We start from the raw sequence: 26,179 nt of genomic DNA on the forward strand, positions 1-26,179 counted from the left end.
CGCATGCGTGACAAATCATACAATGGCTGTCGTAAAATTAATCAACCAACAAATATAGGAAACAAAATCCGGTTGAGATCTCGAAAAATCATGTACATGTATTCCTTTTCAAATAAGTTTAATTCTCACACTGTTAATTCATTGATTTCTATATATAAATACAACTTATAAGAGTGCTAAGCAGCTTATTCATTCAACACAACAAAAAGACATAACTATTGCAAAATGGGAACAAAAGGCGACAGCACTAATGAGTTTTTTAGATCCAATTACGGACAGAACCCTGATGAAATTCCGGACGACGCAGACGTGATTTGACAAACAATAATTATTCTGACGTTCAATTGACACAACTGTATACAAATATATTGTAGTCCTAACTTTATTTAGTGTTGTTGATGAATAAAAACGTGACAAGAAAAAATGAATTAAAACTGTCGCACTGGAGACAATATAAGATACAGTGAAGACTATCTAAAGGTAGAACGGTACTATTTCTCATTATATTTGGTTGGCCTTTTGTGTACCCTACGTAAGTAAATACTTCCGGACAATGTGATTGGACAAATTGTGCTGATACCCAAAATGTTCTATTAATTCCAGACTCTAACATTATTATACTTTTAAAAAATTGCATTAAATATTTTTTTTAAAAACCTTTTTATATAGAATGAAATCAATCCAAGTTACTTTGATGCTTAGATGAGATTATGTAAAATGCTTTTACACAAACGTTTCAATGATTTGTAAGAGTTGGATTGCTATCAAAGATTGTTGTATCATTAAAATCAAAAGTCATATAACACTGAGGCTGTATTCCTTATAGTTCTTGTTGTAGATAATTTATTTCGATTTTTATTTTGTTTGTTTTTGGATCGGAAGATTCCTACTTCTATATTGTTATATAATCTTTTTTATACACTTAGGTCTGGCATTGTTTTACAGGGGTGAATTTTGTCGCTAATGGATAATAAATAGTGCCATTCTACTTAATAAACCGAACCTCGTTGTTGATTTGTTCGTTTCTGGGAGGTATATGGTAAACACAGGATCAACAAGTATTAAAATTGAAGGTACTTCACGGGGAATCTGGTTTGGACAGGTTTCCAGAATATTTAGGGTTTGGTTTAGGTTTCACTGTACTGGTAGCCGTGGCCTTTTACAACGTATAAAAAATTAATAACAACGTAGTAGTGGTGAGGATACTTTAAAATCAAATGTACATACGGGCTGCGTACATAATTTATCTTGAATTTTTCCAGTTTTACAATGAACTGGAGAACTGGAGAAGAGTAACCATGTCCTTTTACAATGTACAGAAAAAAAGAAGTATTATTAGTTAGAGTTATATGCAAGACCAACACTTATTTCCAATTTGCGACATACAAAATATTTCTTGCATTTATAGCAGCAAGTATCGTACATCTGACAGTTACTCTTAAAGACAACAGAACTTTCTTAGGGTTTCAAAGCACTACCGGTGGTATAAGATTCATAATTTCACTGAGTTTCTACCTCAGAATACATCATTTTAGTTCGCTGTTTTATATTATTATTATTATTATTATTATTATTATTATTATTATTATTATTATCAATAACTAAACAAAACGCAAAAAAAACACGTAATAAACAAAAAGAGAAATTTTACAACACAGTACCGACCTTACGATTACAGGAATTATTAGAAACCAATTAAATATCCAACAGTTTTGACCTGATAAAACTCACTTTGAACACGAACAATATTAAGAACAAACTTTTCTTCGATATGAAGAATTCTGCTCAAGTTTTATAAATGTCCTATCAATACAAATTTTAACTACATTGATAGATTAATCAATTGCAAATGAAACTGAAATTTATTTGTTTTTCCGTTCAAATTTTGCTCAAGTAGAAATTATTTACTTTTTTATTCTTTAAATTGTTTGGAAAGTCCTCAAATCGATGGCTGTATTAACAAAGGAATTACTCTGTAAATTCGTTTAATACAAGATATTGTTTACTATTTTTACAATGATGACGGACATCAATAATCTGAGCAAACTCTACTTTGACTGTGTATCCTGTGTTAAGATCTTAAGACCTTCTCTTTTGTTGTAAATCGGTTATTTTCAAGATAAAGAGGAAATATAACAAGAATTAAAATCCATAATTCAAATCAGGTCATTTCGTCACATCTAAATAGCGGAACAACGAAAAAAACTGCCAAAAATCGACCTCATTACAAAAATGTAAGTTGGCTAGCATTTATCATGGGTAGCACTTATTTTAATATTATTCATGATATAAAGTTAGAAACACAGCTGAAAAATATGGATGTACAGCAGCCTGGTTAAACCGAATAAAAAATAAACCAGTAGCATGTCAAAACCGGAAGTGCCTTTATTATTAACCTGGTACAATCCTGGCGACCGACATCAATAATGTGTGTAAAATGTACTTTGTAATGTGTAACATTGGGCCATAATGATGTATCAAAGACATTCTCTTTAGTTTTGTACATGTACAGGGGCGGATCCAGAGACACTTTTAAAAGGAGGGTGATTGCACTTATTTCTGAGACAAAGGAGGAAGCTATCTATACTTTGAAAAAGGTTATTACATTTCAATATCGGAACAAAGCAAAAACTGACAAATCGACTTCATAACAAACTTAAAGGCTTTTCGCTGACATTTAATAATTACCTTTCTCAAATTATTCACAATTCAAAGTTAGTGACATGGCTAAGCAAAAGTATATACAGTGCATCCTGTTTAAAGCTGCATTACATGTAGCTGTCATTTTCATAAAGTTTTGTTTCTGTTGAAATATGCCTTAACTTAATTGTTACCACTAAACTGTACTTTTCTTGTATAATTTCATTTGATATCCACAAATAAAATGCATTAAATGCATGGAATAGGTGTCTATATATTTATTGTCTTGCAAGACAAAAAATCGACCTAGATAAGTTCGTATGCATGTGACTTCTGTGAAACTTTCATGAAATGAAATGAAAACAAGACACGTTCTTACCTGTGTACCCGTTATTGTCATTTTTTTTAAAAGGTTAAAGTATTTTTAACCCTAGTGAATGCCATGACGGCAATCTTCGGAAGTAATGGCGAAAAATAATTAGATCAGACATATCGATCTTCTCTGATTAAAAAAAAACGTTGTTTTTACAAAATTCTGTAGGTATCGACATAAATTGCTTCAATTGCATTACTACAAACTTATTTCATTGAATCAGCAAAATTCAGTAGAATCAAATCTGAACAAATTTGGCAGCTAATGCAGCTTTAATTTAAACAATATATTAACAAGAAACCTCCAAACAAGCATTGAAGTCAATTTGATAATGACTCTGTTTATGAACATTAATAAGGCGAAAGAGGTGTACATTGACGTTAACACGTGGTCTAAAGATATTAATATTTTCTCCTTTGTAGTAATGCATGCACAAACGTGTATTGAAAAGGATAACTACGAGAATCAGGGGCGGATCCAGACACTTTGAAATAGAGGGGTGCCAGCCGGGGTTCCTCAGAAAGGGAGGGGGGGTAGCTAGGTCATTATTAACCATTTTCGTCAATCTAACTCGTGAAAATGACAAATTTTGCACCCTCTCTCCGCCACTGAAAATTTATAATGATCGTAAAAACCTACTGTGCAGAATAATGCAGAAGACGTACTTTAAGTATTGTAAATTCTCTTTTAACTGCCATGAAAAGTAAATACAGGTTACAAAATAAACCTCTAGGCAAATTAAAGATGACAAAATAACAAATGGCAATATAAGGATATAAACCCGGAAAATTAGAAATATCCCCTGACTTGATGCGGGCATTTTAATGGAAATTGTAGGTTACAATCTCAGGTATCCGAAGAGTTAACGGAAGGCTTGTTCAATATGTATTTTAGGAATGCATTATATTTTATATACAAAAATTCCAACATTTAAAGTGTTTTCATAAATAAATGAGATCCCTCATCAGTTATATATGAACAATATAGAAGGAGGAATCTTCCGATCCAAAAACAAACAAAATAAAAAAATCGAAATAAATTATCTACAACAAGAACTATAAGGAATACAGCCTCAGTGTTATATGACTTTTGACTTTAATGATACTACAATCTTTGATAGCAATCCAACTCTTACAAATCATTGAAACGTTTGTGTAAAAGCATTTTACATAATCTCATCTAAGCATCAAAGTAACTTGGATTGATTTCAATCTATTTAAAATGAAAGTTTGATAGCTTTGGTGAAATTGAATATGATACAATCATATCGCTGATTTAAAGAGCTCAGGTCTACTTCCTTAATTCATTTCAGACAATTTTGATAGGTGGGTTAGGGTATAATATCTGGTCCACCAGCAGTGGCACCAAGTAGTACTGAGATATAATAATAAATGAATTGATACCTGTGAAAACCAAACCTGCATTAATTTGGCATACCATATGTACAGAAAAGACTAAACATTAAAACTATATCTTCAATACTTAGTCAACTTAGAACAAAATTACCCAACTAGTGGTGAAACAGATATTTCAAAATATCATCTCATTGCAAACATATCACAATCAGAACTCCCTTTTTAGTTTTAAGTGGAGTAATACGTGGTTTGATTTGGCATGGAGAAAGAGGCTAATTAGATGAGCACGGAAACAAAGCGCATATTGCACCATGAAAGTCAGATTAGCCCACGTGTCAATCATTGTCACAAATGCGTTTTAGTATGGAAATGAGGTTGCCACAAATACAACTTGATTTGCATACGATCAAAGCAATACATATATAAATTGGAAAATTAAGTTCTGACTTCAGGAGGCAGACATTATTAGGTGACAGCGTTATTTAGTTGATGTATAACAATCACAGTATTGGACATGCATACAATTAATAGTACATGCATGCAAATGTATTTTTTCCATAGTTTAGTTCATTAAACATGAACTTGACAAAATAAGGTTTATACAAGACGAAAAAAAATGCCCTTTAACCTTAATTATAATTACTGAAAATGGAATTCAGTCTGACAGCAAAAGCTAAAAAAATACATCAGAATTATGCATTATTACGCCAGTTAGTGCATGAAACATGATACTTAAAAGTTCGTTCTTTCTTGCATGCAGATACATGTAAGTCGAGTTTATCAGTGTGTCATAAAAAAACTTGAATCATATTGGGTTTAAAATATAATGACCTGGTACTTAGGCCTTTACATCATAGATAAAAAACAAACAATTCAAATTTAGAATCAAAAGAAAATATTTAAGCCTCTCAGATACTTGAAAGAGAAACAAAAAGGAAAGAAAAGAAGACACAAAAAAAGCATAAAACCCCACAAGAACAACTTTGTATATAGTACGAATAACACGACATTAGAAACAATGAGATCCTGATTGCAGACAAAATGGATGTTACATGATTGTACTTCCAGCGGAATATTCCCGTAATAATGGATTCATTACAGGAAAATTTACCGGATAAGAAGAAAAAAACAAATTGAATGTAGAGTAAGCTAGTTTCGTATTTGAACACATGAAATAACTCGGTCGAAAAATCTAAGTCTACTAAAACTTGGGTTGTCACCGATAAGGCGAATCTAGTTTAAAACTTCGTCTTTTTAAAGGATAGAAAGGACAAGCTACAGTGGTCTTTTAAATTGTCAGCATTTACATGTAATGTGCTCCGCTGATTGCTGTAATGTGCTCCACTGATTACTGTAATGTGCTCCGCTGATTGCTTCCTGGTGTACTACTTGCATGTATTAATCCGCGTCGTAATTCCGGTCTCATGAACTCATTTACATAAAAATGGATCGTACTGATAGTGAATATATTTCAGTACCAGGGTTTGAAACAATAAATTTAGCAGATGGCTGGCTGACGTTAAGAATCAGAAATATAAGAACTCGGAAAATATTAACATAATAATGGTACACTGGCATTATTTCTCGACATGGATTCTCTTTTAGTGTCAGTCTTTGTAAGAATCAGGCACTGTGTTTAACATGATTTTGAAAAAAAACACTTTGTCATTGTAGTGTCACTATTTAACACTTATACCACCAGAATCGATGAATAAAGAAAAGATTTTCCATACCATTTGCGCGAAATGCAGATTTGTTTACTCATACGGATTTTCCGTAATTTCTAGGAATTTTGACTGAAAATTACGCTCTACGGATTGTGAATATCTCCATAGTACTTTTGTTAAAATTTCAGATTGTTCAGGATTTTACGGATCATTTTCATAGAATAGGGTGAAAAATACGGATTGTCATCAAGTAGTATAAACAGATTTGGAAATGGGTTAAACATTATATAAGTACACTTTAGGGGCATATAACTCCAAGTTTTTCGCTATTGGAACTACTCTGTAATTTCCGTTACACCAAAAAAATAACCTCGCATGCAAAAAGGAGAATTTCTTCTTGAAAAATTTGCAGGAAATACGCGAATCGAGGTAGTTCTATCCACCAGGTGGCGTTAAAAATTTTAGTTAGATATCACTAGAAATAAAGAACAACTTTTCCAAGAATTTTCAGCGCGAAGTCAGAAGCTAAGAAAAAAAGTAATGGAAAACAATTCAACTAGTTTAACTACAATTGTATAATCGGATCGATCAAATTCCGGACAGATCCATCCGCCTAGTGCTGAGGTGTTCCGATGGAGTCCTAATAGCTCTTTTACTTTTGTTTCTTTTTATGTGTGATTTTGGTTACTTCAGGTTTGTTGGTGTGTGTGTGTGTGTGTGTGTGTGTGTGTGTGTGTGTGTGTGTCTAATCTTCAATTGATTCCCTTGATTACTCTCTAAAAAACCCTCTACATTCTGATGAAATATTTCGAAACATATTCAGTGATTTAGAGATCAAATAATGATAATTTGTAATAGAGAAGACTTATATTTGCGTGGAAGTACATGTGTACTGTCAGATTGGTGGATTTTTTACATGCATGTCTCTGATATTATCCAATTTACCTGTTCCTTTAGAAGACTTGTACTTTAAAGTTTTCCTGGAGATCACATAACTTTCTCACGACCTACTTCGTCACCATGTATGCTTGATTTTCTTCATGACATATTATACAGAATGAATCTAGCGAGTTCCTGATGTGTTAGAATGAGTTTGAATGAAATAAACTGCCAAGCTCTTATAACACAGGAAAAAATGTGTCTGAATAAATTTTTGTGCAATTTCTACTTTATCGAAGTCATATATGATCTTTTGTCCTTGATATATTCTTCCGAACATATTTGTCGATCGTGTTTTTAAGTATTTCCGTGATGAGAACTTTCAAGGATAGTGATCCTGATATCTGTCCGTTCGAGAATGGTTAAAAAAGATCGAAATCTTATCGAAGTTATAAAATGGTCTCGCCAAATAAATGCGGATCACCTTTTGATATAATTTACATTGACGATATGTAGTTCAGGAGTTACGACCCAATATCGCTTAAAAAATCATACGCAATGTTAATTCTGTGTCTGGTGGGGTATCATTTGCACAGTTTTTTTTTCAGCGAAAAATGGTTTCTCATCACAAAACCCTTTTTCTCTTTTGGGGGGGGGGTTATCTGCGTTAACCAAATCTGAAAATTAATCTCAAGAATGGTTTCACAAAATTGAAAAATAACTTTTACTCATCTACATGTATTTAGGAGTCTTCACCGCTATTTTAACAAGAGAAGTGCCATTATATTTGTTTAAAATGATTGCAGTTCAGTTCAGCCTTTTGTTCCCTTCTTCTTGATAAATTATGATTTTATAAAGGTTGCGACACACAATAAATGCCAGACAGTAAATTTGTTATATCTGAAGATTGCAATCGTTCCGTGTTCGATGGAGTACAATATATATTGTTCATACATGTGAAGAAATGCTATTTTCGGTACAAAGTCTGATTGAATATTATGTAAGATAACAGACAAAAGGCTGAAATGTGAGAATTTGAAGAAAAATATTGAATGTTTATTACGAGGTTCGTTAACTTTAGAAAGGGATGTCTACGTGACAAACGGACCTGGATTATACAGATCAGGATTATTCGCACCCAATCCAAACTCCTCAGCCTTTCTCGTTACACAAAACGAAAACATTGGATGCACTTGGCGGAAGAATCTGTGCGGAATTTGACCGATATAATTAAAAAATTACAGATAAACTGATTGTTTTTTTACCATTACATTTTTAGCTCGATTCGCGCAAAATTATTGAAAGAGTTATTGTTCGTTATTTCTAGTGATATCTAGCTAAATGTATAATTTAAGTGGATAGAAGTATTTTAATTCGCATATGACAACAATTCCAGCATGTTGTTACGGAGTTATTCTTTATGCATCTAAGGTCATTTTTTAGTGTAGCGAAAATGACCGAGTAGTTCCGATTTATTTGGACCGAGACGACTAGGGGCTAGATAATTGTTAAGGGGTCGTTCTATTCTTCTTCTTGATTTCCCATTTCTTGCATAGAATCAATGATCTCCAGAACTGATAACTTAAACATTTGCTTTTAACATTTAACAAATGCCTTTTACGCAACACAGAGCATCTTATTACCTTATACCCTTCAATGAAGTATTCAAATTTCTTTCCTCTTACACATTCCAACCCATAATTAACTTTCAAGTGGTGCAATGCTTTCATTTCAGGTGATAAAAAATATTACAACTACCATTTCAAAAATATTACATATACTCAGCATAATGACTGAATACAAACAATCTCTGATTACAATAATTCCAAACAACTTTCCTCGTTTAAATACAATTTTCTTTCCTGGGGTGTTTCCAATAGCAACCCTACAGTTTCTTCTCCATAAGCGACTTTTGAAACGTTATTGCGATTTCCTCTCTGGGAATGTCAAAAAATATAGTAATTGGTTTTAATATCCACAGCTTCTGCACATGTGGCATTAATCTTGTCATGTTAACTGCCGTAAACCTGTATGGGCCAAGATTTACGACAACTGGGACGTTATGCTTGGTTAATTAAATGTAAAGACAAATCTGTTTAATTCTCTACTGGTTCCCTTTCTGTCAGTTTACCATGAATAACTGCTAATCTGATGATGTAATAAGCCATTTGAAGAACTGAAATGTTGACGTTTCTCTTCTTGCAATTTTGATATGAAACACAGTATGACTGTGCCCTTAATTTAATTTTTAATGACATGAATGCCATGTTTTATATTTTAATAGAGTAACACCTTTATGAACTTAGTAATAACTTTTCACACGGCTTCCTCTGTTTAAAAATCGAAAAAAAACAATATTTTCGTTCTAATAATCGCATCCCGAATACTACATATCACTACGATGGGATCATTATAAAGTCTTTTACCACTGATATGGAAATATTTACTCGGCATAAGCAATACTTATTAAAAAAAAATAGCATTGCTCTTTCAGGGGCATTGTGCTTATTTGCATAAAAAGGCGGGGCTCGGTAATGTCGCAAGCAGTTAAGAATTTTCTCAGACTTAAGTAACGTTTCAAGTTTTTTGGCGCTTGATGGGGGAGGGGGCAGGTCAGGTTCTTGAGGGAGGAGGGGCAGGTAAGGTGAATGCTAAAATGGGGCCAAATAAGGGAATTCTACCATTAGGTATGATATGAAACAAACTAGTTGACTATGTTGATCTAACATACCACAAAAGGTGCCTATAACTAAAATATTCACATCTTGGTATTTCTGTATTTGATATAGGATATGGTTAATGTTCTTGCATTCGCATTCAAAATTGCCCAATGAATAAAACGAAGATTTTTACGTCTGGGTTTCTCCACCACTGGGATAATGGAACTTCCTGTCGCAAACAAATTGCAACAAATGTGTCACAATTTTTCTATTAATTTTACTCAGCTGACGTTAAGTAGTTAATAAAATCCTTTGTCAAGGAATACTTGATCATAAAAGTGTAGGGTAGTTCAATAACTATCAATTAGTGTAGGATTGTTTCAGCTTTCTTTCCATTAAATGTCTGTTCTTCAAGAACTTTTGAATGGTAAAATAGTTTTGGGTTTCAACCAAATAACATATTGTATATACATGTATGAGTACATTTAGAGAAACATGTACACTTCTTGTATAATGGGTGTACAATTTAGAAATTTTGAACAAAAAAAGTTGCACGAAACAAATTAGCGTTTCTAAATTTGCAGTAAAGCGCTAAATACTTTATAGCTGCATTAGCTGTCAAATTTGTTCAGTTTTCATTCTACTGAATCTTACATCAATCTCATGTAAGCATCAAAGTAACTTGGATTGATTTCATTCTGTTTCAAATGAAAGTTTGATAGGCTTTGGTGAAATTGAATATGATACAAACATATTACTGATTTCAAGAGTTATATCCCTTATCCTAATCGCTATTGTAAGTCAGCTGCATTGCGAACGATTTTTTGTAAAAGGTTACGGAAGGTCTTTTTACCTAAAACATTCACCTAAAGGAAGCCCTTTTTCAACCTCCTATTGGGTTGAAAAAGAGTACTCGAGGGAACGAAGATTCTACTAGAAATAAAAAGAATGCGATCCAGGGATGAAGACCAGACAGGGAAAACAGACCTTCACAACAAAGAAGCATGACATAACCAAAATAGCACGTACAAAGAAACACAATGGGCAACTCGGACCCAACTAAAAGCTGGAGCACAGACCAAGTGCACCGTTAGGGTGAGTGCTTTTTTCTTTTGTACATGTATAAACTGTGCCTTTCCTTTCTTGAAATACAAAACTTATAAAAAAAAACTGATCATTGTAATGATTGCAAGTACTTCTGACATTCCTGACTAATGTACTTCTTAGCAAAGTATTGGTAATGCATTTTAAGTAAGTTGTTTATTTTTGTCCCTTTCCTGGCTTGCAGTCAGAATCCGGAGGAAACTATCCCTTGGCCTTTTTATGACACGGAGTTATTTACATATAATCATTGTGAATGACTAAAATTATTAGTGCATTTAATCCATTTAAAAAAAAACTAACTAGACCCCTACTAAACCAGACAGACGCCATTTTTTTCAAACACTTAGCACTTTTACAATTTACATGAAGCATAATTTTCGCATTTAATCTCCTATGGACTGAAGAGAAATCTTCCTAAGCACTAAGTAACGATTTACACGAACACAAACACGACATATCAATAATTTATTTCAATGTTCCCATGAACAGTCAAAGAAGATTCACGCTAATTTTTTTGGCTAATGTTTTCTTTTATCGAAATTTTCAAATTGTCATGGCAACAAAAAGAGTTGTACATCACAACAAATAAGGAACGTCACAACACGATGTTGCACTCCATGTCGTGCCAAGAAAACCCCCACTCGACCATTTCTGTTATATAAAGTCGTACGGGAAACAGGAGGTAAATAAGCGAAGAACCCTAAAATGGGAGACTTCAAGATATAAATCTCCATTCAAAAGTTATATACCAAATATCGATCTGAGCGATTTAGAACAGTTTAAAAGACAGGCGGACAAGGCGATTGAAAAATGAATGATCCCCGATCCATCTTGGTATAACTATTGAGATGTACATTGCACAGAGGTCAAATTGATAAAACGAAGTTTTTATATTCACTTTATATTTCATCTTAAGTAGCTGTCTTTGTAAGAATCATGCAAAATCTGAAAAATGTGATACACCCCAAAAAAGGCTACATATTTTTATTTTTGTAATTAAGTTGTTTCATGGGTCTATATTATGAAATGTGTAATTATTCATTCAAATCTGCCTGCTCTTAGAAGATAATCAAACATTGACAATCCAATGGATTCTATTGTATTTTGGTGTCATTGGAGTTATTTCCTATAATTTTTAAATCGACATTCTATATAATTTTTATCTCCTAAGAACACGGGTTATATGAAAAACTGAATGTTAATTTCTGTTTACTATGGCAATTAAAACAAAAATATCAAAAATAAAAATATGTAGGCTTTTTACCCATAAATCACATTTTGCATGATTCTTAGCTGGAGAACTACATAAGAAGCACTCTATCTTAATCTGAATCGATTCAACATAGGTATATACTGAAAATTACACCTTATAAAATCTAAATCACATGCTGTATCAACCCGAGACTCATGTATGATCCCAAGAGCAACCGACCCGTGTGGTGATATAGATCGAAGGTTGAATACTGCATGTGATACAGATTTTAACGCATAAACAAGAAGGTATATTTTAATCTACTACTACAACTGTTCTGGCCGGCTCTGCTGGAATTGTCAGAAGTTCTGACTCTAGTAGTAGAACTGTTCTGGTAGGGCCGGCTCTGCTGGAAATGTCAAAAGTTCTGACTCTAGTAGTAGAACTGTTCTTGTAGGACCGGCTCTGTTGGAATTGTCAGAAGCTCTGCCTCTAGTAGTAAAACTGTTCTGGTAGGGTCGGTTGTGCTAGCAGAACTGTCAGAAGAACTGGCTCTAGAACTGTTCCATCACACCTTCAGAACTGTCCTAGCTAGAGCCGGCTCTTATGACAGTTCCCATTAGAGGTTTAAAAAATGGTATATCAGATATTATAAATGATAAACAAGTGAAAAGTAGCCAAGTTTAACAGATTTGAATACAAGGACGAAAATAGCACGTCACCAACTGCCAATCATTTTGAATTTCTTTAGAATGGATGGGCAGTTGGTGTGTTATTCAACCTTGCGACGGCCGTATGGTCGGGAATTTGGTCCTCCCTCTTTTTTTTCATTTTATCACATTTTATTTGTACCATTTTTACCCTTTAATTGTCACGTATGCATTTCTATTCATATATTATCACACCACATTATATAACTTGTTTGATATAACAGATACACCAATAGAATGATAGAGAACATATCAATTTAGGCAGCCACAACAATTACATACTATACAATTCCTTCAAAGATAGGTTTTGCTTTTTTATTTATCGATTTTGGTAATTAGTTGATGTCGGTAGTAAACGCACCCAGGTGAGTTATAGAACATGAATATTTAATGCAATAACGGAGTAACATTTCACTTCTAGTATACGTACTGTTGTTAAGTGCTCTAAAACTGTGTAAATCTGTTGTTACATTATGTCTTTAATTAGGTTAATGGGTCTTAAAGCAATATACCAAATATCTTAGCATTCCCTCCCACAGAAACTTGGAAGTCGGTTACAGAAAAGTGTAACGGACGAACGGACAAGGTGATTGCATATAAAGAGTGGGGGGTTCAAATACTGGAAACTTCGTGTTGCAAGGTTAATTAACTTATCATAAATAGCATCAGAACAAAATACGAAGGAAGTTCAAACTAAAATAACACGTTGCTGAAGTACAATGTATTTTGTAGGAGGGGAAAATTATTTCATGGACAGACACCAAAATACTAATAACTAAATCCACTACTGTTTATTTCTTGTACCTCTCTAGACGGTGGGGAGAAAATACACATGTATTATGTTGTTAAAAAAACACTATCTACAAGGAGCCCTTTAATGGGTGGGTAGGGAAACAGGGAACACATGTGTTTTTTGTTTAGGCCTCGTGAATGTTGTCCATATATTTTCAGCTCCACAATGATACACATTGACGCCATACCATTTATTAGTATGCATCACCCCCTTACATGATCTAACATTCACCATGCACGGTAGAAGAGGAAGTCTAAACGATCTTAGTACTGTACTCGGGATAATATGACTATTTCCCATGAGATTGATTAACGTCCATTGATAAACAACATCATTCATAATGCTTTGACATAATTATCGTAAATTCTTAATTAACTTACTTTACAGTCAATAATGTAATAATAGAATGTTCTGATAAAGATGTTAATGATACCATTAGTTACACGTGACCAAGCAAGTTTAGTGAAACCGGAAATGATTGACATTAGTTTGATAGAGATGGACACGAGCAATTTGTTGAGTAACCGTGAAATAATTTCCGCGAAAAATAACTACATATCTTTTCAAAAGAATGCCTGGCAGATGCACTCATTTTTCATTTATGCTTCTACAATAGCGCAGCGAGCTCCATTTTTTTTCTACCCGACATAGCAACGACAAGTCTATGTACACCAAGTATGAAACCGGATCAGGAAATGATTAGCAACGAGTACATGTACACAGTAATAAGTTGATAGAAATGGAACCGGTTTTTATGTAGATTAACTAATGATTTCCGTTAAAAATAATTACGTGCGATTACAAAGTAAAGCCTATCAGTTGTACATGTATTAGTAATTTTTACTTCTAAAATAGCAAGCTTATTTATTGCAAGCTGCTTACACAAACAAGGATGTAAATTGAGTATGAAACGTGGTACTAGAACTATCCCCTAAAGTTTGAATTGGCTTTGTACGTATACATTCAGATCGTCAAAAATTACAAGTTTACAAATTTTAATCGTGCAAATACAATTAAGTAGTTAATAACAATTAATAATACACCTTTAATCGCAAGTTTCGTTTTTGTTTTGTTTTGTTTTGTTCTGTTCTGTTTTTTGTTTTTGTTTTTGTTTTTGTTTTTGTTTTTATTTTATTTCATTTTATTATTATTATTTTTTGTTGGGGGGGAGGGGTTGTGGGATTAAACGCCATGTGGTTTTTACCGGTATATATCTGTTTGAGCATGTTCAGACTTGATTCCTATCTACAGTTACACTAGTTGCAGCATATTTTTTATTGCAACCTAGAAATTCTTTCTTAGACTTGAATCCTCTCTCTCTAAATATATATAAATTGATGGCAGATGTTTATATACTTTGTAACATAGAAATCATTTAAGGTCACTCACACATTATTGCAGTGAAAATATTAGTGAAATTATTTATTTATTTCCTGTTTTACGAAATATCCTCATATTTTTATCTTAAATTGCCATTTCTTAGGCGTATAACATCCATGAGAAATAAATTATTTATCTAATCCTAAAAGCTCCAACACCTTACAAGAATCATAACAGCGCAAGGAAAATGGTGATTCATTGCAACAGGAGAGCTGGGAATAGCCACAAGTTCACAAAGAGGGATCACATCTTAATCATTATTTTTAAACATTTGACGGTACACTCAATAGGCTAAACACAATCGTTAACACTTTTTTGTTCCGCTTTTTGTGACATCTAAATATAGATAAAATGTTTTATGTTTAAACATGTTTAGAATTTTTTTATTGGAATTGTGTTTATTTTTTGGGGGGTTTTTCGTTAAATTCATTTTCCTTAAATCAATCACGGCAGACAGTAAAATACGGTGAAACCTTCAAAACCGAACCCCTTTTGGACTTTAAAATTGGTTCGGTTCAGAAATGTGTTCAGTTTAAACAGAGGTTCGGTTTAGGCAATTGTTCGGTTTAGACAGAGGTTCGATTTCGGCAGGTGTTCAGTTTAGACAGGTTCGGTTTAGACAAAGGTTCGATTTCGGCAGGTGTTTGGTTTAGACAGAGGTTCGGTTTCGGCAGTTGTTCAGTTTAGACAGATTTCGGTTTAGGCAGGCGTTCGCTTGAGATAAGTGTTCGGTTTAGACAGAGGTTCGGTTTAGGCAGGTGTTGGGTTCAGACAGGTGTTCGCTTTACCTTAGCCTAGGTTCAAAATAGTTTTAAAAATATACATGTATAATGAAATTTGAAATGGGCACTGATTTAGACAGGTTTTTGGATTAATCGGGGGTTGGTGTAGACGGATGATTTACTGTACATGTTACCTGTGAATAAGAGTCTTCAAATGTTTCATAGATGTATACAAATGAATGTTTTGATCTTATTAAAATTGTCGGGTTTTGAGATGAATCACATAACAGAGTTAAAAATTAGAAATGTTTCATTCAAACCATGAAATGGGACATTCTAATTTTTGAGAGATGCTTATTTTAAAATTATTTTGTATTTAAAAATACCCAGTATCTTTTTTTCTAAAACTCGTTACGCCATACTCTTAGAAATAATTCATTGAAATTTTGTATAAGTGAAATCGTACAACATTTTTATTTTTCACTCTTCAGAAGAATTAGCCACCAAAACCATACGAACGATCGTAAATGTTGACACTTCTTTGCAATGATTCGATGGCTTGATAAGATTCATGTTAACAGCCCATGAAACATGTTATGTAATCACCTAAAACTCTTTTTATTTATTGCAGTAATCATTCAAACGAATTTTAGTTAGTCTAAAGAGTCGCCTGAAAATACCGAATATCAAATTACAAGTATATCGCCTAAACTTGAAAACAGGAAGTAAAGACCACCTCCATACAAAATGCAGCAAAAAACAAAAAAAAACAAAAACAAAAACAAAAAACAAACAAACAAACGAACAAACCAAAACAAGATTTAAAGAAAACAAAAACTGAAGTTTAGGAAAACCAGACATCACACACAAAAAATAAACACTTGATATATGAACTCCCACAAAAACTTGGAGTGAGATTAGGTGCTCCAGAAAGGTACAAATGCAAGTATGTCCTCCTCCGCCAGCCGTCACATAAATATTAAACGCAGATACGAGCTTCGCGACCAAATTTGATATGGGGGTATGTACCGCTTTTCTACCACTGAAAATCATGACAAGAGGAAGATATCAAGTGTGGTATTTGAAAGCGGAGATGTTTCAGAATGGACCACAAAACCAAAAAATCTAATTTTTGGTAAGGGACTGAACCATATGGAGACAATCTGTGTAATTAAGAACCAGTCCACATAAAATTCAGAGACTGCCAATGATAAAGTACATGTAATTAATGGTGTAGAAAAAACAAACAAACAAACAAACAAACAAATGATGCGTTTTCAAGCTACAAATGCTATATTTTTATATCACGAGATTCATTTCCTTATTCAGATTTGCACTATTGAGAAAATCATACGTTTATCTCGAACTAAAATTAACCAACTCTAACAAAATCAAGATCGATAACACCTGTAAAATGCCATTTTCATCCACAATCTATATAATTTGTATCTCAAAAGCGTAGAATCAAATACAAAAGAAAGACTAGTTAAGGAGGTAGACCAAGGGTAAGGGACACAACTCTTACAATCATTGGTATGTTTGTATTCGCCATTTTACATCAATCTCATGTAAGCATCAAAATAACTTGGACTGATTTCATTCTGATTCAAGGGAAAGCTTGAAAGACTTTGGTAAAGTTGAATATGATACAAACATATCACTGATTTCAAGAGTAATGTCCCTTACCCTAGGTCTACCTCCTCAAATGGTTAGTATCTGTTGCTGAACAATAAATAAAAGTGAATTTGTAGGATTTGTGACATGCATGAATCTGTCTATCTGATTTCTAAAAGACTGCTACCTAATACATTAAAAAGTTTAAGATTGATTGATAAAGTATTAAAGATCAGTGACCACAATCATGTGCATTGTATGTTTTGAAGCATTCCGTATCTTAAATACATTGCTGATAATGACAACATCCTCCTGGAAACAAGTATACAGCGTTTAGAATGCATACATGTAGTTCATCGCAAGGAAGGTAAAAATTATACGAAAATACGAAATGTTATTAAAGTATAATTATAAATTTCAGTATGCTTTTCACGTGTTTCAATTCATTAGCAGCATAAGAACCATCTTAATAAAAAGTTGTGGTGAAACCTTTCCTAACAAATCGCCGTTTGAACCTTAAATTTGGGTGGTTTTATCCTACCGGTGCACCTGGTGCACGTTCCATTTTTTTAGTGGAGTCCGAGTTGCACATTTGCTTTTGTTACTTTGAATGTATAATTTTAGTTACTTCATGTTCTTTGTTGTGTATGTCTGCTTTCCATGTCTGGTGTCTGTCCCTGGACTACATTCTTTTGATTACCGCTATAACCTTGGTTCCCATGATTACTAATTTAGACAGCTGTTGGGTTTAACCCCGGTTCATAATACATTTTAACTGATATATAAAGATACTTTTTTAAATGTCGGGTTTATACAGGTTTGTTATTTTTCAGTGTTCGGTTTAGACAGGTTTTAATGTATTTATAAACAGTCAACTAGAAATAGGAACAAAATCAAGCAATATTAAGATTTATCAAATACAGAACAAAGAGTGTAGCCTCACCAGAAGTCGTTTAACATTGAAGGAATGTCGATAAACAAGCTATGATATACTACAAGCCTAACTGCTGTTCTACCACTGTCTATAAAGTGTCATTAACCATTTACCAAAAGCCGCATGTAATTACAGACCAGAGAAAGAATTAGATCCATTGTTAACAGATTGTTGGTCATAAGCAATACTTTAGAAAACACGTACACTCAATAATTACATGTAAAATAAATCCAACTGTCACCACGATGTTTCGGTATTTACAAAAATAACACTAAATTCAAATAAGAAAATACTTCACTTAAAGAAAAAAAAATGAATAAAGAGAAATATTTGAAATGTCAGAACGTACTAAAATTTCTAGGTGTTCATCCGGCGATTTATTAATATCCTTATTAAACAGCCGCCGGTTATTTTTTTTCTTATACTTTTAAGTCATTTTCCTTGTTTAGACCAGAAGGCGCTCACCCAGCCAGGCTCATCCGGCCATGCCCGGCGCTCACTTGTGGTCCATGCTCCCAGGCCGGATCATTAGTTACTTTTGTTTCTTCGTATTTGTTTTGTTGTTATTTCATGTTCTTCGTTGTCATTTTCCTTGTAAAGTCTTTATCCTGGTAAAATATTCTTATGTTTTTCACTCTAATTTAAGTTCCATTGATTACTCTTTCACCAGACTTTAGGACGCCAGGACAGTTTGTTATCAAATGTATTACTTTTAACCACAATTTTCTTGGCACCAATTGCTTTCACTTGTAGACTTTTCCTTTGATGCTTCCACTTTCAACGATAAAAAACAATGCAATTTCCATAGTTAGGGGCAATATCACAAACCTAACATTATTATAGTAAAAAAAACCTTTTTTATTAATAAGTTTTTTTTGCTCTGTCCTGATTTTTTCTTGTAATTTTTTATTATTAATGGAATTTATTGACATCTTAATAGCAGCAATACCATTAAAATTAACCATTACACATCCATGCATAAGACCAATTTAGGAATTATTATCTTTTCTCAAGGATGTCATTTTTAAAAAATAATTATCAGAAGGGCTTAATGTAAAATTCCCGGTATCAATTATTTCTATAAGCATTAAAGGAGAAATTAGAACATATATAATAAAGAATTGTCTGTCTATATGGTGGAACACTACAGATATCTAGCAGGAAAGATTATCAAAACGCCTTCAACAAATAAATTCACGGTAACAGATCAAGGACCAAGCTCTGAAAGGTTCCGACTAAAATGAAATTAATTAAATTAAAGTAATGAATAATGAGAGACCAAAAAAAAAATACAAGCAACATAATTTATATGATACCAAATTGAAGCAGTAATTCTAATTAACGGACCAAAGATTTTTACAACGACGATTTCGCATGTCAATACATATATTGAAAATTTCAAAGTTTCATAAAACAGAAAGTTGATAAAAGAGAAAAACAATAATTGTTACAACATTTTTCAGTGTTCATGGAATTAAGTTTCCCAGAAATAAATTCCCCATATTGTTCTTTCGAAGGACTATTCCATCAATAAATGTATGATAGTGTTGGAAGTTGTTTGTGACCCAACTATCCGTACATATTTGTTTAAGGACTAATGCACATGAAATATCTCACCATACAATATGTATAAAGAGAGAGATATCCACTTAAAGAATACTCGCAGTTACTGAAAGAAAGCTCGCAACATACTTATATGGGACGAAATCATCAAAACTAACATCATTAGAAAAGAAATCGGTCACTGCAGCGTCAGACAATATTTCAGGTATAGCAAAACTAATAAGTTAAACGTAGGGATAGACTCAGGGGTCAAATATCCCTATTTTAATCTTATCGTTTACGAATAAATGTATAAAGGACAGTTGATAAATCCATCGGATTTTGTTTGAATGAATGTGGTTTTAAATACCTGTACATGATGAACAAATGTACATGCACTAAGAGTAGTCAGGGAAACCGTACACAGCCAAATGTGCCACATATGATAATCATATGGTAATCATATGAAAATCATATGATATTTAACATATGACAGTCTTATAATTATCATATGATTCTCATATGGTAATTTTGGCTTAAAAACATATGACAATCATGTGTTTGTGAAAAATATTTGATTATCATATGATAATCATGCGATATTCATATGTATACCAAAACATTTGATTATCATATGGTGCTTGATTTATCTGATAATCATATGATGCAAACTATATGATTCTCATGTGTGACACAAATCAATATAATCAAGTAACAAGGAAAACATAAAACTGGGTGCAAGGAAGAGGCGCACCGGGCAAGCATCCTCCGGTTTTTAGAACTCTCGACAAGTCTGACATAAGCGTAAAAAAGTGTATTTTTAATCAAGGGAACCAAGATTCCAGCAGGAACAAAAGAATGTTATCCAGGTACAGACAAGACAGAGAAAACAGACACACAAAACAAAGAACATAAGATGACAAAAACATACATACAAAGTAACAAAAGTAAAGAGCAACTATGACTTCTTTACAAATGGGGAGCATGGACCAGGTGTACGGGTAGGGAAAACAAGATTTGGTTAAGACAGTTTTCACTGTATTCGTGTTGGAAAGAATATGTCAAGGAAACCATCATTCAAGCAGAAATCAAAGGAATGTATTTCAGTGACATAGACCAGACAGGGTAAAGACACGCACACAGCAAAAAACAAAAAAATATCCAAAAAATACCATACCAAGAAACAGAAAGTAAATGAGTGATGCAGACTCCCCTGAAAACTGGAAGCATGGGCCAGATGCACCGGCAGGGTATGCTTCTTCAGTTTTTGTAGAAGAGGAAAGATAACTATGACACAGTAAATAAATCAGATCTCATGGTGTTGATGAATACGATCCACGATGACGACCATAAAGTAGAAATTAACTGCATTCTTGATTGAATATGAAGACGAACACATTTGTAATTATGAACATCATACTATATATACAAGTGATTGAAATTAAAACCAGTTTAAAGTAAATATCTCGTAAAAGTAATATCTGCCATTATACTTTCACGTGTGATTACTTCATATTCTAGATTAAAATTTTATCGAATGCTCTTGATTGTGGGATTCTTAACATATATTGCTTTGCAATTTCAAAATAAATAAGATCAAGTAAAAAGTTAATGACACGATCTGACAAGTTACAGGGTTCTTCATTAATAAAAATATCATTTTGTCCGACCATATCTAGTATAATATACTGTAAATGAGATTTGTGAAATAATCATAAAAGTTACCAAAGTAATAAAAATCAGTTCGTTCATTATTTTACTATGGCTATATTTTGTTTTGGCTTTCACAATTACAAATAAAAGAAGACGGACAGGAAGTGATTTATGAAAAAAAAACCTACCGAATTTAATTTTATTTCTTATTCACAATGAGTTACAGACAACATGCTAGTACATGTCTTAGGTTTTCATTCGGGGATTGTATTTTTCAGATAAAATTGATATAGGCTGTACATGATATTAACACTTTGCAAAAGTTATCGTTCTTAATTTGCTTCCATTTGATTAAATTAAGTGTAAGATGAATGTATGGTTTTATAAACCAATACAGATCTGAATACAGAAAGGAATTTTGTTAAGTAAATATAGAGCACCTGAAGACCGAAAACAAACATTATTTTAGTTGGTTTTTCTACACAATGGACCACCTCTATCATAGGCAGTGTCTAAATTTTATATGGACTTGTACTTAAAGACCAAGATGGCATTGATTATAATTGACTTACATGCAAATTTCAAGGTTCAATGAATGAATAGATGAATAGAATAATAAAACATTTTATAAAGTAAGTCATCACATTTTTTGTGTCTCCGACCTTAAAAGATGTCCAATAATGAGTTGATAGACAGGAACGTCCTAAACGCCACTCGATAACCACAGAAAACATCAAAAACTATTTTAATCAATCAAAGCAATAAAAAGGAATAACCGAACATCGAATGCATGTAAACGTGTCTTTAGAATACCAAAATAACCTAATCAGAACAAACTGTAGCTGCCATTGTGTTGGGATGAATTAGCCTCTGTTGGTGGCGGTGTCGAATTCAATGTATATTTTATGAGTAAAGTGTATGTCTGGGATTGTCATGACATAGAACACCAATATAGATAAAAGAGAGTTCAATATTTGGCTGGAACGTAAAAATCAGAAGTTAAGGAACATCTAATAGATGGTTTTAATACTTAGCTGGAATAATATGAAGTAAACTTGGAAAATCAGAACTAAACGGGCATGTTTAAATGCTGTATAGACAAAAAAGTTTAATTAGAAAATTTGAAAACAAAAGAAGGTATAATTTACTTCAAGGAAAAATAAAGAATGTGTTTCGGTGTTGCACAGACAAATGGAATACACACACAGATCTATCATGTTGGAAATCAGAAGCAGGTTCAATATTTGGCTTGGACAGAAAGTGAACCCCCCAAAAAAATCAGAATTCAAGAGGATATGTTTCTGTTATCTCTAAGCAGAAGGAATAAATGCATGTACACAGTCCATACAAATATAAACCATTGCACATTAATTAGACGGGTTCAAGGTTTGAATGTAAACTTTGAATAGCAGGAGTGAAGGGTCACGCTTAGATGTTGAATATACATAAATTTGAAAACAAAAGAAGGGTTCAGTATCTGATTGGGATTCTAAGTGAACTATCGAAAACAATACATGGGGTACACGTATAAATGTTTTACAAACACAAGAAGGTTATGTGGATACATGAATTTTGAAAAAGAGTTCAACAAGAATACCCTTATTCAGCCGGCCTACCCCTTTCGATGTTTTTAGAAAAGCTGAGGACGCTAACCCTACTGGTGCACCTGGTCTATACTCCTAGGTTTTAATTGCCCATTTTCTTTTGTTATTTTGTGTGCATTTTTTTTGGTATTTCATGTTATTTGTTGTGTGTATCTGTTTTCAATGTCTGATCTCTTTTGATTTCCAATAGAATCTTGGTATCTTTGATTACTTTTCACATGGACCATGCATATCATATGAAACGGGGTTCACGTAATCTTATGGTTCTGTTGGTATCATAATTTCAATTTTCTCATTTGTTAAGTACCATTTTCAATTCCTTTAATAAGCTCCCAATATGATATCTTGATATCGCTTGTAAAGGAAAACTTTTCCAATTTTGCAATTTTCCATCGATTCGTATCAAATACTTTCGCTGTAAAAATTTACACATAACCAAGACATGTCACATCACGGAATACGGTTCGTTAATTATCATTACCAAAATAATTGAGTTCTATCATTGATAAATCAAGCCATTGTTAATCCCATGATAATATTTTTGTCATTTACTAATTAGCGTAATAACCTGTCAATACAACATCAATACACATCCTACAGATCCGTATCATGAATGATTGACTGTTAGTAAAATTATAAACAATCAGCCCTAAATGCATACGAAACAAAACATTGACATGTACTCTTGTAGCATTTATAGGTAAACAATGATTTTTTTTGTGATATTGTTACTTTACCCGTGAAGATAAAGTTATAATATAATAGGTATTGTGAATCGGTGACAACAAATCCATCTGGTAGAAAATGTCAGCCCAAAGCTACACATCGGTTTTCAATAAACGACTACGAAACCCTAAAAAAATCATTATACAGGGGTACAGCGAAAGAGTTGTGCCTATATACTCAAGTTACATAAAAATAAACTAAGAGTGAACACGAAACAACACATACAGAGGCCTGAAATTCTTGATTTGGGACAGGCGCAAAGAATGGGGCGGTGTTAAAGTACTTAGGTGTGATGATAACCCTCACCTTTATAGTTTTTATTGTTGAATAGAACATTCGATATCATTGATAACACTTTGTGTGAAAAAAATCGAGTTAACGAGTGTGCATGAGTTCACTATTTTTTGTTTTGTTTTTGTTGTATACGTGTCATCAATATTTCAAGGTTTTTTAACTGCAATTTCCATGTAAATATACAATGTTGTCGCATGAGTTTAATCTAAGTACACAAATCTCATTTATTTATATAGCTGTCACTTCAACAAATGCGTATATAGCAGAATTGCGTTTTATCCAACCAATCAGGAAATCTGTTGCATTAATATATGCAGCTGATGGTACAACGGTATATTTCCCTCCTTAAAATTTTAACCGGAACTTGATATTTTGAATAAACAAATATTAGTCAAAGAAAGGTACGAAAAACTTAAGTAACACTCCACCTAAGATTCATGCAAAATATGGCTGGAAAAACTTTTTATTTTCTGATATTTTGTTTAAACCGTTCTAGTAAACAGAAATTGACATGTTGTTTTTCATATAACCCGTGCTCTTAATAAACATAAAGAATGTACTGTAGAATTCATAATGAAGGGAGATATCCTTTATTTTTTAGGTTTATCCTATTTTGCAGATTTTCCATGATTCTTACAAAGACTGCTTCTGAATTATTATTCAGAAATCACAACATATTTAATCAATGAAATACTAAATATGCAGTTATTAATATTCAGATCTATCGATGACCTTAGAAGGTTTATTGCTTTGGAATTCATTTGTTGTATTTCCGTACATTGATTCATTCTTACGTTGTTTTTTCTTTTATAACATGGTACAAATATTTAGTTTTGAATAGTTCTGACGATTTTTCCAAAAGTACGAATTCTCTCGGTGTGAGGGTATTTAAAGGAAATAATGAAGTGATAAATCATACTCGAAATTTACAAGCTTTTCTGGCCCAAGAGACACAAATGTTAAAATAATACTTAAGTCTGAGAATATTCTTAACTTCCATGATAACTCCTATCAACGTCTTTGAAATTGATGACTTCACAAACAGTTAAGACTTGAGTAGTTTTTGAAGTTTTGTGGCTCTGGAACCAGAATTTTATTTCTCTTCAGGTTTTATTACTAAACTAGTCATAGTAAAACTAATAAAAGACACTGCATTAAAAATGATAAAAAATGACGCTTGCCAGATTCATCAAATATCTAGAGTTACTAAATCCACGTTATTTTAAATAAAAAAGAAATATGGTAGAGTTCATGAATTTATTGATATTTTTTTGTGAAATATCATTATATTTTAGATAATGCACATGAATTAAGTTGAATTGATCGACTGAATACCAGGTTCCAATCAGATTAACATTGCAAATTTCGATATGCTGTAATTTCCGTGTTATTTGCACATCATTTTGATATGCTTTGAATATGCGGGTCAATCAAATAGACTCCTTAGTATAAACCTTCCTGGGATTAAATTCAAAAGACAATATTAAAAGTAAGTGTAACTGTACTTTTTGGTTAACAGTTTAAATATAGCAATTGAACAATTTCCAAACTGATAATTTGTTATCAAAAAGAGAAACAAATAGTAACTGAACTGTTAAAAAAAAAATTCGAATAAACCTACTTCTGACTTGATGGAGTGATTTCTAATTGAAATGATAAATAAAACAAAGTTAAGTGGCTACCCAAACCCTAAGTTTCCATAGTGACCGTACGAGTAGGGTTATGTTGCTCAAACAAGAGTCAAGTAAAATAGTAGTCAACTCTATGATAGACGGTTGGTATGATGAAGATCTGTGATTATTTTAAAGAAACATTACAATCACTTGAGGTTTTCCTTTTGTTTTATCTTAATAGGATTTGTGACATTTGTGTCAAATGGTATCAGATAGGAATTACGAAGTCATATATATGTAAATATGACATATTGATAACAAGTATTTATTGATTTTAGATCCCTCAAAACAATGTTAAACTCAAGACATATAGTCTGTCAGTCTGTCTGTTTTAGTTACAATCACCATTTGACGTTTGACTAATGTTTACCCGTCTGTACGTTGGAAAATAAATATAAAATTGTTGTTTGGTTATTTATTAAGTAGTACTCCAACTGAGAATTATGCAAAATGTGATACATGGTTGGAAAACCTACATATTTTTTTTCATATAACCCCTGTTCATAGGTGATAAAATTATATCGAATGTACTGTGAAAATTAAGGGCGACAACTCTGTAAATGACTCTAAATATGATAGAAACGTGGATTTTTAATAATAATTATTTCCTAAGATTGGAATAAATAATTATAAAATTCACCATAGTGATCGTTAAAGACTTATT

The 26,179-nt window shown here is 32.7% G+C and overlaps 1 protein-coding gene across 3 annotated transcripts in view; it reads right to left on the reverse strand.

The window, feature by feature from the left end:
- Positions 1-26,179, reverse strand: part of LOC148596497 (voltage-gated inwardly rectifying potassium channel KCNH7-like) — a 125,780-nt gene that overhangs the window by 45,118 nt on the left and 54,483 nt on the right. The window lies entirely within an intron of this gene.

This window comes from Perna viridis, chromosome 15 (assembly GCF_037379345.1).
Source record: "Perna viridis isolate PV_CMFRI_1.1 ecotype Kerala chromosome 15, ASM3737934v1, whole genome shotgun sequence".
In the NCBI taxonomy this organism is placed as follows: domain Eukaryota; kingdom Metazoa; phylum Mollusca; class Bivalvia; order Mytilida; family Mytilidae; genus Perna; species Perna viridis.